Here is a 17,763-nt window from a genome sequence, read left to right as displayed (position 1 = left end):
AACTACAATTAGTAATTAGGTTCTTGCACGGGATGTGCTATAGTTAACGCTAAGCAGGCAAAACTCCTGCCTTTGGCTCGGCTTCTTCAGGCAGTTTCTGTCTCCCCAGGCTTGGTGGGCACAGCCCACTTCCTTAGACAACATAGGGAAATACTTCCTTCTTTCCTCTCAGCCCTTCTTGCAGCCAGATTTGGTCAGGTGACCTAGTTCTGGCCAATGAGATACAAGGAACAGTCTGCTGGGGCTTCTGGGAAAATCTTTGCTCTCTCCTAAAATGGGAAAGATGATGAGAGGGTGCTTTTGCCTCCTCCTTCTTTACTGCTTAGGACACTGTCCTATGACGTGACAAGGTGATGATAGGAACTGTGGAAGCCACCTTGCCAGTATGAGCAGAGGTGTGGTGGACACACTGAAGGTGACAGGATTGATGGATGGGAACGGCCTGGGTACTTCTTAATGTGGACAAGCTCCTTGCTCGACCCCAGGAACCACCTACTTCTGTGAGTTTTATCACAAGAGGAGGAAACTCCTATTTTTACCCCACTTTTAGTCATGTGCTGTTACTTGTGGCCAAGCATCCTATATTAGTCAGGGTAAACTAGACTTCGATTCACAAATCTTGTAGGTTAAGCACAACACGTTTATTTCTCATTCCTCCTCATTCCCTTTTAAGGCCATTGAGAGTTGGAACAGCCCTCCTGTGTCTTGTGACTGTGTCAGTGCGGCCCCCAGGTCATTGAGCAGAGGAAGAGAGAATTGTAGGATCACACAGGCTGTGTTAAAGGCCAGGCCTGGAAGTGGCTTATATCACTTCTGCCAAATCCCACAGACCCACCCAATCTAACTTCATGGGGGTGCTAAGAAACGGGCACATACAGCATCGTCTCCACCACATTTCCTAATTCATACACTATCTTGTCTATCTTCCTTCGGTCAGAAAGTCATTCACTTATTCAACAGATATTTACTGAACATCCTCGTGTCAGGTGTGCCAGGGGGAATGTAAAAGACAGATGACAGTCTTACACATCATCACATTCCTGGTCCTCAGAGCACCCAGCGCATAGGAGACACTAAATAAAACAGTAGGTAAAGATAATATATTAAAATATGCACATATATTAATGTTAAATTATACTAATTATATGAGAACACCTACGTATGTTAATGTATGCTAATTCACAATCATTCCTGTCCTCAAAACGCTTAGTGTTTAGCTGAGAGTCAGATGAGCAGATAAGCTGAAGTACCAGGTGGTGGGCACACTCACAGAGGCAGCAGTACAGAGGTGGGCGTGGGGCTCAGAGGCACACAGGCTTGGTCTGCAGAAATCAGGGAAGGCTTCAGGGAGGAAGTGGCATGAGGCCAGGGTCTGAAAGGCTGGAGAAGAATTTGCCAAACAGGGAAAGATGGGGAAGTGGGAAGTCTGGAAGACCGGAAGGAGCATGGGTAAATGCAGGGCATTGTGAAAAGGCCTGGCTTGTAGGAGCATGGCCAAGAGTGCCTGTGTGCATCTCGAGGTCTGGGAGAGAGTGTGGAGCGGCAGGTTTTAGGGTTGGAGGCAGAGGATCTAACGCTCTAAGGCAGGGGTTCTCCATCCTGGCTGCAACTTGGAATGGCGTGGGTAAATTTAAAAAATTCCAGTGCTTGGGCTCTCCCCCAGTCCACTAAGATTCTCCCTGGGCCAAGGCCTGGGAATCAGTACTTTTTAAAAGGCCCCAGGTGATTGTACTGGGCAGTCTGGGCTGAGCGCCACTGTCCAGAGTTAGGGTGGGGACAGGTTTGTTTGTCTTGCCCAGAAATGGAACCGCAGCCCTGTAGGAAGGTGCCTCTCTCTCCTCCCTCACTGGGCTCAGACTCCTGAAAGGAAAGTCTTCTAACATAAGGCAGGGGGAGAAGAGAGTTGCCAAAATGTTCCTTTGTCAGTATTTTTTCCTATGTTCATTGTTCCTTTTCTGCCAGGGCGGTCCGCTTCTCCCTTGACCTTTGGCACCCTGGGGTCTGAGACCAGCTGTGCTGACAGCTGGTGGGAAATTTCTCAGCCTCTGGAGGCTCCAGAGACAGGGCTGGTGCCAACCTCTGTTCCTGATTACTTACCAGGTATAAGGAGGCCCATCTCCACCCAGAAGCGCTCCTAGGCCTCGCTCAGTGCACACCTTCCTCCTCCAGACAGCATGTCCCGTCTTGTGCCCCAGAGCCCCTCAGACCAGTTGCTGGCAGAACGCATGCCTGTAAGATTGACTAATACTGCACACCCTGCATTTGGTTTTTATTCAACAGGTATATCCTGGTTCTCCCATTTGATAGACTCTGCCACCCTGGGACAACGTCCCTTTTCTCCCTCTGCAGTAGCTTCTCTGGGCGATTTGCCTTCTCCCGTCACTCGGAACATGTTCCAGGATGCAGACTCACTTTACTACCAGCCTACAGTGAATTTGCTGCAGGAACAGTTGTGGAGCACGTTCAGAAGCCAAGGGAGGAGTTTTGTCTGCATTTGCTGTCGGGGGTGGCACACAGCAGCATCTCAGCATCCGGGGCCTCCTCTGGAATTTAGTCACCGGTCTTACCTGTGGCAGGGAGGGGGCAAGGCTTTAGTTCTGAGGCACTGCTACTGATTCTGCCCCCTTGGGTGGTACCTCTTTCTCGGTTTGGGTTTCCAGGTTTTGAATGGTCTTTGTCTCTGCATTCATCCATTCACTCATTCATTCAACACAAATACTGAGTGCCTACCTCCTATGTGTCTGCCCAGTGCTATGAGCTGGGCAGGCAGAGGCAAAGGAGTTTACGGTCTAGTGGGGGCTGTGACATGGTGAAACCAGCACTAACTAACTGTGTGCAGTTTGGTTACCTTACGTCTTGAGTGAAGGTCGCCCCCAATGGAAACTAGAACAGTGGCTTTTCAAACTGGGTTCTTTGGAGCTTCTGCAGTCACTGCAGAAGACAAGGGACTGCGGAGTGCGTGGGCTTTGGTCCTCTTCTTCTTCAGCTCTGGTGGGTTCTCTTGTATCTATTTTATACGAGTTTTGTATGAGGTCTTGTGATGGTTAAGATTATGTAACAGCTTGGCTGGACCACAGTGCCCTGATGTTTGCTCAAACATTCTGCAGGTTTCTGTGAGAGTAGTTTTTGGATGAGATTAACATTGCAATTGGTAGACTTTGAATAAAGCAGGTTGTCCTCCATAATGTGGGTGGGCCTCATCCAATCAGTGGAAGGCCTTACTAGAACAAAGACTGACCTTCCCCGAGCACCCAAGCAAGAAGGAATTTAGCCAGCAGAAGGCCTTCAAACTTGAATTGAATCTCCATCCTGAGTGCCTACCCTGCAGATTTTGGAAATGCCAGCTTCCATAATCATGTGAGCCAGTTCCTTAAAACAAATCTTTCTCCCTCTCTCTCTCTCTCTTCCACTACTTTGAGATGCCAGGTGTCCTTGTCCTGGCTCTAACCCACTGCCCTGCCTCAGCTCTGGTATCCTCCCTGGTTCCACATGCCTCCCTGGTTTGGGCCTTGTTTGTCTGGGTCCTGACTTAGTAGCAACTGCAATTTAAATGTGTCTAGTGATTGACTGTTTTCAAAGTGTGCTGCAGACGTGATCTCATTTAAGTTTCATACTACCTTTTTACAGATGAGAATGTTGAAGTTAGGATGTTTTAAATGGCTTGCCCAAGGTCACACAGTTAGTAAAGGGCAGACACAGGAGTTAAATGTCTTTGGACTCAAAAATCCCAGGTACTTCCCTCTATACCATGCTGTCAGCCATTTAATCTGTTACACCGGAGAACACAAGGCATTTAGTATTTTTCCGGCAGAAGGGAGCTGGAGATTCCACCCCCAGGGAGAATGACTTGCTCCCTGATTTCCAGAACGAGCCGGTGGAAGACCCTTGCAGTAGTGAAAGGTGACCTCAGGCAAACTGCGGCGGCCGCTTCTCAGGCTGGCACCCTCTGGAGTTGGCCATGTTTTCCGGCTCTCGCTGGCAGAGTGTCCATGATTCATGGCAATGTGGGGACTTTACGAGCCTGTGATAAAACAGTAATCATCAGCTGTGAGGTTGACACAAGATTATGGAGCCGCACAGTTGAATTGAGTTACTGCACTTTCCCCGGGGGCTGTTCATGTGAGGGCAGTGTTGATCTAAGAGGTATCAGTGGGTGTAGGGCTCAGGGTGGAATCTCACCCAGATGTCTTTCCTGGAACGGGAATGAGGGGGGTGGTGGTGGGGGCCAGGGTTGACCAGATCCTGCCTCTGACTCTCTGACTCTGCTCGTGACTGCAGAAGCCGTGTGTGTTGTTGCTGTGTGCGTGTGAGTGTGCAGAGGGGGGACCTCAGGCGCAGAGGGTTCAGTTAGCCATCTTCCTCAGTTCATGGAGACGCTGGCTTGCTCTCACAGGCCACATCCAACCTGTCGGCAAATCCTTCAAGCCACACCCAGACTCAGTGGGCTCCCTTCTCACCGGCCACTCTGCTGTCACTGGTCAGAGCCGCTTCATCACTTTTTGCTTTACCTCCTACCGGGTCTCTCCACTCACTCCTCACTCCCACAGTCTATTCTCAACACAACAGCAAAAGTGATCCTGTTAAAAGTTCAGTCTCTTTTCTCCTCAAAATCCTGCCATGGCTCCCCATTTCCCTGAGCGGGAAAGCCAAAGTCCTCACAGTGGCCTGTAGGGCCCAGCATGATAGGGTCCCCATCACTTGCTGACCCTCCTCTCCCAGCACTCGTCCCCTCCACTCACCCGTGGCCACGGTGGCCTCCTTGCTGTTCTCAAACACATCAAGCCCACCCCCCCGCTTCCAGGGCCCTGCACAGTCTGTTCCCTCTGCTTGAAAGCTCTTCCCCCAGATTTCCACGGGGCTTGCCCTGCACCTTCTGTGCTCCATGAGGCTGACCCTGCCTGCTTCATTTAAAGTTGAGACACCCTCTCCACTCCACCCCATCTCCCTTACACTGTCTAATATTTCTCTTTTCCCATGGTATTTTTCAGCTTTGAACACACTAGAAAATGTATTTATTATACAAATTATTATCTATCTCCCTAATAGAATGTAATCTCCAAGAAAGCAGGGATCATTTTTGTTTGGCCACTGATATATATCAAGTGTAAAGTAGTTGCTCAATTAATGTTTGTGGAAGGAATAAATAGGGGCTGTGTGTTTCTGTCAGATCAGGGACTCTTCAAGGGCTGAAACTGTATCGTCTCCATTCGATCGGAAGCGCCCCTAAGGCAGAGAGAGTGTCTTTCCCACGAAGAATCTCCTTACTCCATTATACTTACTTCCCTTGGCCCTGCCCTAGATCTAAGACTTTGCAAACCACAGTCAGAGAGTGGGGTGAAGGGAGGCAAGGCTCCTGCAGGTGGGGTGTGGAGGTCCAGCCGTGAACACTGGATCCCTGGGCACTTCTTCTTGTTGAGATAATGCTCTCCACCAGCCTGTGGGCCTCATGTGCTAGGTGTGTGGCTCATGTGTCCCTCACCCCTCCGACCTCTCTTGACTTCCAGGTGAGCCAGGTCTAAAGCCTGGATCCCTGCTTAGCTTCTCTCCCCTGGTTTTCTGTAGTCCTGTCTAGCACCCAGCACATTCTCAGAGAAGTCTTCCATCCCAGTCAGTGACTGGGGGCTCCAATTCCTGTCCTCCCCATCCACCCTGCCCTTCTTCCTCCCTAACCCTGGCTGGGTCCTACATCCTTCCACTCTGTTCACCCAAAGGTCAACGCCTCCCATGGCCAACTCTCAGACACTGCCTGCAAATCACTTGATGTGGGAATTAATGTCCCTCAGCTGCCTCATCCTTGCCAGTCCCTGGTGTCAAACCCATCTGAACCCAAGGAGGCCACGTGGCATGTTGGAGGGAGAGCACTGAAGGGCTGGCTATGGAAATGCACCTCCCAGATCTCTGGCTGTGGGGAGCACGCGTGACCCATGGCTCCTGACTGAAATCACCGCGTTCCCATCTGGTGTCTGAGCATGGCAGGCCTGCTCCCGAGATGTGGGACCCCTCTGATGGGCCACTTTGGCTCAAGGACTCTGGCAGCCTTGCTGGACCCTTTCATGACTGTACTGCAGCCTAAGATGCTCCCACACAACCTTCCTTCCTGGCTGCTCTGGTTCACTCCAGGGTCAGATCTGCACCTGGGTCGGGTCGGGCAGCTCTCCCAGCCTCCCCCAGCATTCTCTGCATGCTTCGCCTTACAGGCACTGCCCTTCATAAATCTCGTGCACAGTTAGTCCCATCTTGGAGTCTGCCTCTTGGAGGACCCAGTCTAACAGCCATTGGAGCCATGCAGACCTGGTCTCAAATTGTGACTTTTCAGAGCTGTAGCTTCTGCACCTACAAATTGAAGCAAATAACCCCAACCGCACGAGCTGATGATGGGAGGATTAACTGTGATCTGGGCTGGGTCCTCTTGACCCTGGCGGCCTGTCTGGTCCTGGCTCCTTCACCACTTGGGGTTCTCATTCGCCCTGGGCCAGAGTCTATGGAATCCCAGCCATGCAGGTCCTGAGGATAGCGATTCTCTGCCAGGCCCCTGAGCTTTGGCTGTGGCGCCCACTCAGGACCGCAGCCCAACAGCTCATTGCTGCCTAAGCAGAAGCAGCACGTTTGCCCACATTGCTGCCCCACCCCCTCCCACTAATGGGTGTTTTAGAGGGGCTTTTCCACTCGAAGGCTTTTTTTTTTAATCCTAGAAAGGGAAATTGCTTGCTTAATTTAATTTGTTTAATATTCCTGTTAAAAAATGAGGTTCAATTAAGATACCCAGAAAAACCATAATGTTCATTTAACAGAAGAATGGAATTTGAGTTCCACAGATACATTTTTTTCCCTTCTTCTGTTTTTTTTTTAAAAATGCAAATCCAGCTAAGTGAATTACTGATTTTTATTAGATGCTTTAATTACAGGTCGTTAATGGAAATATTACTGGAATTAAACTCAAGTGTGTTCACCAAGGAAAAAGCTTTATGTGTCGCTTTTTAAAATAACCAAATTTCAAGACTTTGTGGATATGGTCAATTGAAAAAGCAGCTGAGAAGTTAGCCCCTTAATCGTGATAGAGTGACAGGCTTTCTATGTAAAGCTGGTTTCTCTGAGGCTTGCGGAGAAGAGCTGCCACCCTCATAAGACAAAGACTTCACATATATGGACCAAGTCTGCACGCATGTGTGGGCGGGGCCCAAACCTTCAGGGTGAGTCAGCTCTACAGACATCTCCGCAAGCCCTCTACGCATAAGGGCACAAATGCAACCCAAACACGTATACTCTGTAAACTCTGCTGACTTTGTAGATTCTCTAGGTGAAAACTGAGAATCTCTCCACACATTTGTGCATCAAAATTTCCCTGCCTTTCCTCTCCTTGAACACACCTTGACATGTCACATATGCACGGGCGGGCTTTGGTGAAGCCATCCAGGCACTCTCAGGAGTTTCCTCTGTGTTCAGGGATGCCCACTTCCCAAGGGATTGGTGAGGGTGTGCTCCGTAGCCCTTTTTCTTTCTGCTTCCCTCTGGGAGTCTCTTTCAAAGTGGCAACTCACACAGCCCAATAGCTATTTGGGAAACGATGACTTTACTGCAGGGTGAGGCCTCTTAGGAAATGAACTACGCACCATATACTACTGGGTCTCCTATCTGAAGCCAGCCTGACTCACTTGCCATGAACTTGGGTCTTTTTTTCACCCTGACTAGCTGACCAGCTCACTCTTCACCCTGTCCCTAGGGGCCGTTCTGTTCTGCCCTTTCAAATTGGGTTTCAAGTATGACTTGTAAATTTCTAAGGCAAGCTACCTTGGACGAGGCTGCCTGAGTGGCTGTTACAGAAGATGCTTGTGTTAGGTTGGTGGAAAAGTTTGTTCGGGTTTTTCCGTAAGGAGTTATAGAAAAACCCGAACGAACTTTTGGGCCAACCCAATAGTATGAGGTTTTTCAAGCCAGCAGGCCTGGACTGGAATGCCTGTGCCCACGCTTACTGTCAGGGTGGCCTTGGGAAGATCGTTAACCTCCCTGAACCCCAGTTTCCTTAGCTCTAAGGTGGGGATGATTACAGCTCTCCATCTCTCTGAGTTCTCTCCCTCAGCCGTAAATCTGCTCAGTGCTCTGCTTTCCTAAAAGTACTCTTCTTTGACCCAATACTCGACCGCCTTTCTTTACTTTCCGTCTTTTTCCTAAAAGTTTAGTCTGCCTTCCCATGCCCATGTCCTCACTTCCCACTCTCTCCTCAGCAGTCAGTGTTCTAGTAACAAGGAACAGAATGCACTCTAGCTAGTTTAAGCAGAAAAGAAATAAATGAAGGGGTCCCAAGAACCTTCCAGAAGCTCTGGGAAGGCCAGAGAAGACCTGGATCCTGCACACGGGGAGCAGTACCCACAGCCCACCACTGTCTACACTGGAGGCTCTGCTAACCCCAGCTGCCGTGTCCCTGATGATTGATTCTGGAAGCTGAAAAGTCTGGAACTGCCGACCCCGAAGCCACCCTCACCTGAAAATGGATTCCCTGTAACATCTGTTTCCACCCCTTGTTCCCTCCTTCATCCAGCGGCTACCTGGTGTGACTGATTGGTGGAGCCTGGGTCACATGACTGTACCCCAGCTGCAAGGGAGACTGGGAAAGAGAGGCTTCTGGCCCACTGGTGAGAAATGGACCACTCACAGGAAGGACGTTCAGGGGATGCTGGCAGGCAAGATAAGCACTCACCGCATGCTCCCCCGCTGGAGGCCCCTGGGTCTCCAGCCTCTTCTGTAGCTCTACTGAAGTGCTCTGGGGAGACCTCCACGCTGGGCACCTCCTCTCTGTCCCTCCATATTCACTGTCTACCCTCCTCCAGAGGCTGACCTGGAGGACCTGCATCTGTCCATTGCCTCACTTGCCTACAGTTGGGTGTTTCCAACAGGGAGCCTTGGGTGCAGATTGAAAGAGGAAGTGAGGTCAGGGAATATCTCCCCAGCTCCTTATCTGTGGGGTCTCAACAGGCTTGCTGTGACCCTTTGCCCACTTCACACGCCTGTCAGATAGCCCTCTGCACTCAGCCCTCCCTGCCATCAGGTTTGTTAACCTCTCTCTTTTCTTGGTCTCTCTGCTCAGGGTGGTAACCACTCATGCCATTCCCTATGATGCCTCCCAGGGCCCAGCATCCTCCTTGAGGCTCTCCCTACATCACGCCCGCTGCTGTCAAAGCCCTTTATTAAACTCTCCTGAAGTTACCAAACTTAAGAGTGCCATCTGTCTCAACCGCCACAGTGACCTCCACTTCGCCAAGGCCAGTGGACACTTTTCAGTCTTATCTTCCTCAACCTCTTGTATGCCTTTCACATTGGAGCTGCTTCTTCCTTGATACCCTCTGCTCCCTTGGATTCCAACTTTCTGGCTGCGTCTGCTTAGTCCCCTTCTGAGTGTCTCCTCTTCTGTCCATCTCCTGAGCATGGCTGTTCCCCGGGGGTTCTGTTTATGGATTTTCCCTTTTCTCTTGGCATGATCTCCATAGTTGAGCTCCCCCACTCTCTTGGCTTTAACCCCATTTCTTTGCTGATGTCTCCCAATGTTATACCTCAGTATTTCACCTGAGTTTGATTCCAGGTATCTACTGGGAGCCTCCATCTGGGTGTCACTTTAAGGATCATCAACTCAACAAAGCCCATACTGACTCATCATCCCCTCTCACTGTTCAGTCACCCAAGTCGGGAGCCAGCAGGCTCTTCCTTCCCGCTCCCTGGGATTTTCCATCTCTTTCCCTTCTTAATCGTTTCTGGACCCAATCCTCTCTTCACCATCCCTACTACCTGTGCCTTGATCTGAGACCTCATCATATCCTGGGTGAAATATAGCAGTCTCCTCCTTCCCAGCCTCCTAGGTTTCCGTCTTACCCAGTGAAAGCCACTGTCCTCCTTTTAGCCAAGGTTACGTTTGTAAAATGTGAACCGACTGTGTGAGACTCTGCTGCAAGCCCTTCAGTCTTCTGAAGGATTGAGTCCAAGGTCCTTAGCCAGGCCCACAAAACATCTTATGGCTTCATTCCTGCCTACCTCTTCAGCCTCCTCACATGCCACTCCCTGTCTCCAAGGCCACGCTCTCATAAATCGATTGGCTTATCATTTCACACACAAAATGTCCTGTTCCCCATGACCTTGCTTATGTGATTTCCTCTAACCCGGGGTGCCGTTCCCCCTTTCTTCCCCTATCACCTCCTCAGCCTTCAAGTCTTGACTCCTGTGTCCTTTCCTCCCGGGCTGACGTTCCAAGTGTGGGGACCATGCATTCTGATTTTTTTCTTTGTGTCTATCACTCCCACTATAATCTTCCTAATGGCAAGGATCGTCCCTTAATCGTTTCTAACACTTTGTGTCTGGCACATAAATGTTTATCGATCTGAATTGCATGAGTCGAAAGTATTGGATCAGCTGGGTCGCAGAGTGTCTAAAAGCCCCAATACCCTGAAGTTCTTGGGGACAGGATCTACAAGGAGACTTTTCTGCTCGTACCCAAAGGTGGTCTGGGTTTCCCTGGGAAATCAAAGAACCCCAAAGCCCCTCCCCTCCAATGAAGAGCTCTTAGGGCTGCAGACAGTAGCACACACCTCTTAGAAAAGAGTCAAGTTCTTACCACTGGCCTGGAAATTCACTCCAGCCAGAGTTAGACCCACCGACACCACCCATCTTCTTGGTGCTCTGTCTCTCTAGGAATGTTCTTAGTTTTTCTCCTTGGAAATTTTACATGTTTTCAAGGTTGGAGGAGCCCATAAAGCCTGGATTAAGGATCCAGAGCAAGGGCTTAGGAGTCAGGCCCAGCTTAAAATCTTCTTACCGGCACTGTGACCTTGTCAGTTCCCTGAAGCCCCTGAACGGTTTCCTCATCTCTAAGATGGGGGTGATGATGATAATACCCAGATCATGGGTTGGTTGTAAGGATTAAATGAGACTGAGATGGACGTCACGCACTTAGCTCATAGCCTGGCACAGACGCTCTCATGAAGCCTTAGTCCAAATCTTGCCTCCTCTGAGAAATCGCTGGTGACTCAGAACCAGCCCACAATAGTTTCCCTCCTCTGAAGGGTGTGATCTGAGTCCCAAACGCTCATCCTGGCATTTAACCATTCACCACTTCTGCGTGTACATCACCCCCACGTGCTAACCATGTCTATCTATGTTGTCTGTCTTGTCTCCCCCACTAGATTTTAAACCACTAGAGGACAGAGATCGTGAAGCAAATACAGGCACACCTCAGAGATGCCGCGGGTTCAGTTCCAGCCCACCACAACAAAGCAAATACTTCAATAAAGCGAGTCACGCCATCTTTTAGTTCCCCAGTGCATATAAAAGTTATGATTATACTATACTGTAGTCTATTGAGTGTGCCATAGCGCTGTGTCTAAAAAACAATATGTGCCTTAATTGAAAAATACTTCATTGCTAAAAAAGAGCCAACCATCATCAGACAATGCAAGGTTGCCACAAATATTCGATTTGTGAAAAACTGAACATCTGCTAAGCACAATAAACCAAAGCACGATAAGACGAGGCATGCCTGTACTTTATTGAGACATCGCATGTACGAATGTGGGTGCCTCCCCTTCCCTCCTTTAATCAAGCATCTTTAGGTACCCAGTTCAAGGCTGGGGTGGGCAGGGCTGCTTATTGAGGAGACCTGAGCGTCTTGAACTGGGTGGGGGAGGGAGGTGTAGGGGAGGGACACCCTACAGTGTCCATTGGTGGGGATGTTAACTCATCCTCTTCTGTTAACACTGGGTAAGCAGGGTGGCCTCCTACATCTGGCATCTGGAAAATGATGCCCTGAGAGAGCCCAGCTCCCAGAGAGGAGGCGTCAGCAGCTAACCGTTTATCCCAGAATGGTGCCGAGAAAATGCTGGCAGTCTAATGAGTTGGGATCCAGGGAGCTAAAGATAGGTAGGTCCTCTTTGGAGAAAAGCAGAACCTGGGGAGGCCTCCACCAACACCTGCCTGTGGGTGCAGGCACGAGCCCCTGTGTGTTTCTGCCGTACTATGTCCTAACTCGAGCTGGAGGGGGACACTTAATAAGCTCCCTCATTGGAACGGGTGTTCCCCCACCCCTACCCAGGCTGGCAAAATCCAAGCCTGGAGGAAAGCGGGGGTCTGTTTCAGCAGGAGAGGTGGGAGGAGGGGTCAACACCTGCCCACGTGGCCACATGGATTTGCGCTCCCGCTGTCCCTGGGCCAGAGGCAGTGCCCTGCTATTCTTCCTGACGCCCCTTTCTGGCTTGGACTCAGGGGGACAGGGCGGAGCTTGGAAACTCAACCTCCTCCTGAAGCTTAGGGGTCCCCCTGCTCTGGGTGGTGGGTCATCAGAGCCCCCATTCCCCCAACAGTCACAGCTGCGCTTGTCACGCCGGCGGCGGACAGAACCTCCCACGCACCTTAACTGGATGTGAAAAGTTAATTCGGGTATAAACGTGAAGACTTAATGAGAGGAGAGCTCTGTGGATTAATTATGCCCCTTTTTGCCAAGGTAACGACAGGCTCCCCTGCAGCCCGCCCCCGCCACCCCTTGGCCCTGGCCCTTCCTCCCGGCGTCTTCTTTGGTAAAAGGCCGGCAAGTGTTTTCCCTGCCTAAGTGGTGACAGTGACCGAGGACTGGGGCAGAAGAAGCGAGTATTAATTACGGCGTTTGGGAGAAGAAATCTGCAGGGTAGGTGTACCGGGACGTGTGCATGTGCTGTACTCCGGCAGCCAGGGAGTCAGGCCCCTCCCCCGCAGCTCTGCAAACCTCCCAGTCTTCTTCTTTGACCTCAGCTGTGTGCCCAGGGGATTTAAAGAGCTCTAAGACATGCCCCTACCCTCAAGGTGCTGAAGAACAATTGCGCCTTGTTAATATCATCATCATTAACTTACTGACCATGTCCCGTGGCAACGCACTGTACGAAAGGCACGCTGGATTATTTAATTTCATCTTGTTAGTAAACCTAGGGAGGAGGTTTTCTCGTCCCCATTTTACAGTTGAGGAAACAGAGGCCAAAGAGGTAATAGTAAACTGTCCATGGTTGCACAGCTAGAAATGAGCGAAACTGGGCTTTGATCCCTGTTCTTTCTGATTCTGAGCCCTTTAGAAAGGCACAGCCCTAGGGTTGGAAATAACCAGCCCCGCATCCTATACAGGAGTGTGTGACTCTGCACCGCAAATCGCACGTGATGTTTGGAAATTCTAAGTAGGAAGATTGCAGCAGGCTCGGGTGGGCAGGAAGCACGTCCTGCTTTGAGGTAGTTTATTAAAAACCTTGGGGCTGGCTTCCGTATTTCCCCACCTCCAGGGTCAGCAAAGTTTTCCTCCTCACCCTCTCCATCATGAGCCCATCCTAGGAATTCACATTTCTTCTGTGATAGAGGAAGGTGGTCCAGCCAGTTCCCAGCACCTGCGGGAGGAGTCTCCAACCAATAAGCTGTTTTCCCACCCAGGGGGGGTGCCCTATCGTAGGTGACATGACTGTCACGCCATGATTGAGCAGAAATGACCTCCATGCCCTCTCTGTCCCCCTCCCAGAACTGATGGAACAGAGATAAGGCCCACGAGTCTGACTGGCTCTGCAGGCTGTGTCTGGGGGACAAAGCTTCTGTGTCTGTTAGCATAGGAATTCTCCAGGGGCTGTCAGATCAAAGGCGTTTTCTCTCCACAGCTGCATTTGTGTGCTTTGCTTTTATCCAAAGAGCATCCAGGGCTGGCCGCCACTGGTCAGACACTGCATGGACGTTTCAAGGGCAGCTGCCGCAGTCACCAAAGTGACCTTCTAAACTGAAGAGTCACGGACTGCACAGGGAGGTGGGGGGAGGGCAGCTGGTGGGGGTCAGGGGCTCAGAGGTCCAGAGACAAGCTCAAGGTCACAGAGTAAATCAGCAGAAGCAAACCCCCAAATCCGCCTTTCCGGGTTCCCAGGGCAGACCTTGCTCCTCAGAGCTCCTGCTGGCCTCCACGCTTGCCCTCCCTGGGTGTGACTTCAGCCCAGAAAGCCTGAGAGCAGGACGGGGGAGCAGGGGGACTCCCCTGTGACAGTGGATGTGTCCAGTACTGATCACCTAGGCTTGCTGAGTGCTCACTGGGTGCCCAGCGCTGGGCAAAGTGAATGCTCTCTCTTAGTCCACACGACAGCTTCGTGGGTAGATTACTGACATCATCTCCATTTTACAGATGTGGAAATGGAGGCTTAGAAAGATAGGTTGATTTGCTCACGACGACCCGGCTAGTAAGCGGCAGGACCTATACGGGGAACGTGAGGAGTAGAGGGTACGTGTGGGAAGGGGTAGCTCAGGTTTCATCCAGAAAGTATTTCTGGGGCAGCAACTGTGTGCCAGGCAGCCCACTGACCCACTGGGGACGCAGCAGTGAACAAGACAGACGGGGTCCCAGCCTCGTGGCGTCCACAGTTTAATGGGCGGTTGAGTGTGTCTCGCACGAGAGCCACATGCATTTTGTCCAGCTCCGAGTTCCCACAGCACTGGTTCTGCGCTCGGCTGCAAGACAGGCTGACCTGGGGAGTTCCTGGAATCAGCAATGCCAAGACCTCACTCCAGACCCATGGAACCCGACCTCTGGGGAGGAGTCTGGGCGTCTGTATGTTCCACAAACTCTCTGGGTGATTGTAACTGACCACAGGTGAAGGACCGCCGCTGGACAGCAACCATGACAGCACTTGGACAAAGCCAGCCAGGAACACGTGTCTTAAAGGAAAGAATTTGGGGAGAGTGGTGACCATCAAGAGTCCACCTTTGGAGGAGCAGTGCCTCCTCGGGGGGACAGGAGTGGAAGGCAGAAAGCACTGCTGGGGAAACCCCAGACACACGCCCTCAAGGCTGACCCAGATGACAGAATGGTGGTGGTAGAGTGACAGGTTAATATGAATTATCTCAAGGTACCTGGCTGTCATCTGTCTGGCAAGATTTTATTTATTTATTCCGATTTCTAAAGAGGGGCTTTTTGCTAGAGTGCCTTGAGATTTAGGTGTAAAATTTAAAGCACTAATTAAAATACATAAAACATGGCATGGAGCAATTAGAGTGGCAGGAAGTGGCACGGAGAAACCTCATCAGCCCTGTTTGGGAGTGGGAAGAGTCCAATTTCCTGGGCAGTAGATGCCTTGCCCCAACTATTGAAGGTCAAGAGTAAAGGGGCAGTGGATGTCAGAGCCCTCACCCCGCCCCCTGCCTCCAAGCTGGATGGTAATAGATGGTCTATTACCACATGGAGCCCCCGTCTGAGGGGAAACACAGCCCTGCCTTCAGGGAACCCCAGTCTAAGGGTATTACTGAACCAAACTTGGGCCAGCGTGGGGCTCCACGCAGGGATTGAAGGCTCTAGGTCACCTCCAATAACAGTAAAGGGAGAATAATAATACCTACTGGAGCAGACATCAGCAGCTGGTATCGCTTGAGCGCTTCCCATGTGCCATGTGCTTCACATCACAGTGACCCTGTACTGCTGATGCTACCATTATCCTCTTTTTAAGATGCGGAAACTAAGATTAAGGGAGATTTTTTTGGGGGGGGAACACTTTCCAAGGTCACCAGCCAGTGAGTACCATCGCTGGCAAGCGGCAACTCAGAGGTGTGTGTACACTGAGGTTTTATGGGGAACTTTTCCAAGGAGGCTGGTTTGCAGAGACGGGGGCAGAGCAGATGGACAGCGAGAGACCAAGAGATGAGAAAGAGAAAGGTTTCTGGATGCCTTTCCAGGCCCCTTGAGACCACCCCTCTCCACCTGCAAGGAGGATCCAAGCTCTTCAGCTGTGTCTTTGTAATAAAACGCCTCTACTTAAGCTAACTTGGTGGGTTTCTGATCCTTACAGTGAATTATTCCTTAAAATACTTGCCCTGACTTCCCTGTAAAGGTTTTAGGATCAAATCAGATCATGTATTTGAAAGGGCTCAGTGACCTGGAAGGAACTGCAGCAATTAGGAGATATCTGGAAAACAGTTCTAAGCTTAAATATAATCAATGGATTGCTGCAAGGCGAACTCAGAGGCAGGAGGACTTACTGCGGGGAGAGTTTAATTAAAGGAGCTCTGCAGAGGCAGTGGTTGTACACAGAGATTTGCGGAAGGTATATGATCTGGACGGCAAGAGAGAGAAGGAAGACCCTTCAGGCAGGGGAAACGGCATGAATAACTGTGTGAAGAAGGTGTGCGTATGGGGGTTGGGGGGATGGTGGGATGGCAAGGGGGCTACTGTGGCTGCTGCGTAGCAGGGATAAATGGGGGAACTCCTGTGAGTGGATGTTTTCTGTATAGGCTGGGCACTAGGAAGCCTTTGGAGGTTAAAGACAAAAGGAATCTGATGGGTTGGTTGGAGGTGGGAAGGGAGAGACTAATAAAGGAGCCAGTGTAGTTTCGGGGAGTCTGGAAAAGCATCCAGAAAGAGAGCTTTCATGAATGGAGAGTAACCAGGATTAAGTCATAGGTTGGACATGAGTCACTCATTCATTCACTCAACAAGTTTTGATGAGCACCTACTATGCTGGCACTGTTCCAAGCAGAGGTGATTTGGCGGGAATGAAAAAGGTGTGGTTCCTGCCTTCTTGCAGCCTGCAGTCTGGTTAGGGGGATGGACATTAATACAACAATGGAGGTGCAACAGGGAAGGCTTCCCAGAGAAAGTGAGGCTTTCCCTGAGATGCAAAGCCTGAGTAGTTTTCTAGGTGAAGAGTAAGTGGAGAGACACTCCAAGTTGTGAGAACAAAGGCCCCGAAGTGGTTGGAACACAGAGAGAGCAAGGGTTGGGGAGCGCCTTGGTGAGGGAAGGGGCTGGGAAGGCAGGGGAGGCCTCCCGGGCCATATGAAAGATTTTGGTCTCTATCCTAAAAGCAGTAGGAAGCCACAGGAGCCTGTGAGCAGGGAGGAACATGATTGGATTTGTGATTTTTGAAGTTCTCTCTGCATGAAATGTGGGAAACAGATAGGAGGGGATCAAAAGAGAATTCTGGGAAGCTGGTTAAGAGGCTTTGGCTGTAAGCATTGGAAACCAACCCTGATTATCTCAGGCACAAACAGGCTGATTGGAACTAGCTAGGGGACTCACAGAATTGAGGACAGGCTCTGGGGACCTTGGTGGTGGGTTTGGGTTTAAGCCCCCAAGACTCTATTTCCCCTTCTCGTCCTTCCTCAGGGCTTTCACATGCAGGGGACGTGGCTGACAGCTGGTTGGGGATCAAATCTTTACATTTACTACCAGGAAAGAGAGAAAATTCAGGAAAGGCTCTGGTTGGGTGACTTGCGTGCATCGGGGTCTAATTGCTGTGACTTGGAGACGCACTGGGGCAGGAGTCCTGGGGTTGACAGCCCTCCACAGCAGGTGGAGTCTGGGAAGAGCAAACCCCTAAAGGAAGTAGTGAAGGACAGAGGGATCTGCTGCCAGAAAATGGCAGAACGGAGGTGGTACGGACTGAGGGGGAAATAGATGCTCACTGCAGAGGCTATTGCCATTATCTCGATGCGGAAAAGCCCCAAGAATGGTTTTATCTTTGAAGGCGGATGGGAAGTAAAGGAAGGGAACTTGGAATTTTTAAGTTACCATGTGCCAAATAGTGAGGTCGTTTTCCTTGTCTTCTCAAGAGCCCCGTGACCTAAGACATTTCACAGATGAGAAAACTGAGGCTCCAGAGAGGCAGGGCTGCTTGCCTGAGATCACACAGGCGTTTGGTGACACAGCTGAGTGGATCCCAGGACTTTTGCGTTGATCCACCCATACTTTCTTATATCCCACGTGTAGTCTTCCTGGGAAGTGAGTTTGGGAGAAGAAGATCACATTGG

The sequence above is a fragment of the Aethalodelphis obliquidens genome, unplaced genomic scaffold (genome assembly GCF_003676395.1).
Source record: "Aethalodelphis obliquidens isolate GAN/ISIS:26980383/991018 unplaced genomic scaffold, ASM367639v1 scaffold31, whole genome shotgun sequence".
NCBI lineage: Eukaryota > Metazoa > Chordata > Mammalia > Artiodactyla > Delphinidae > Aethalodelphis > Aethalodelphis obliquidens.
Note: the sequence above shows the minus strand (reverse complement) of the source record.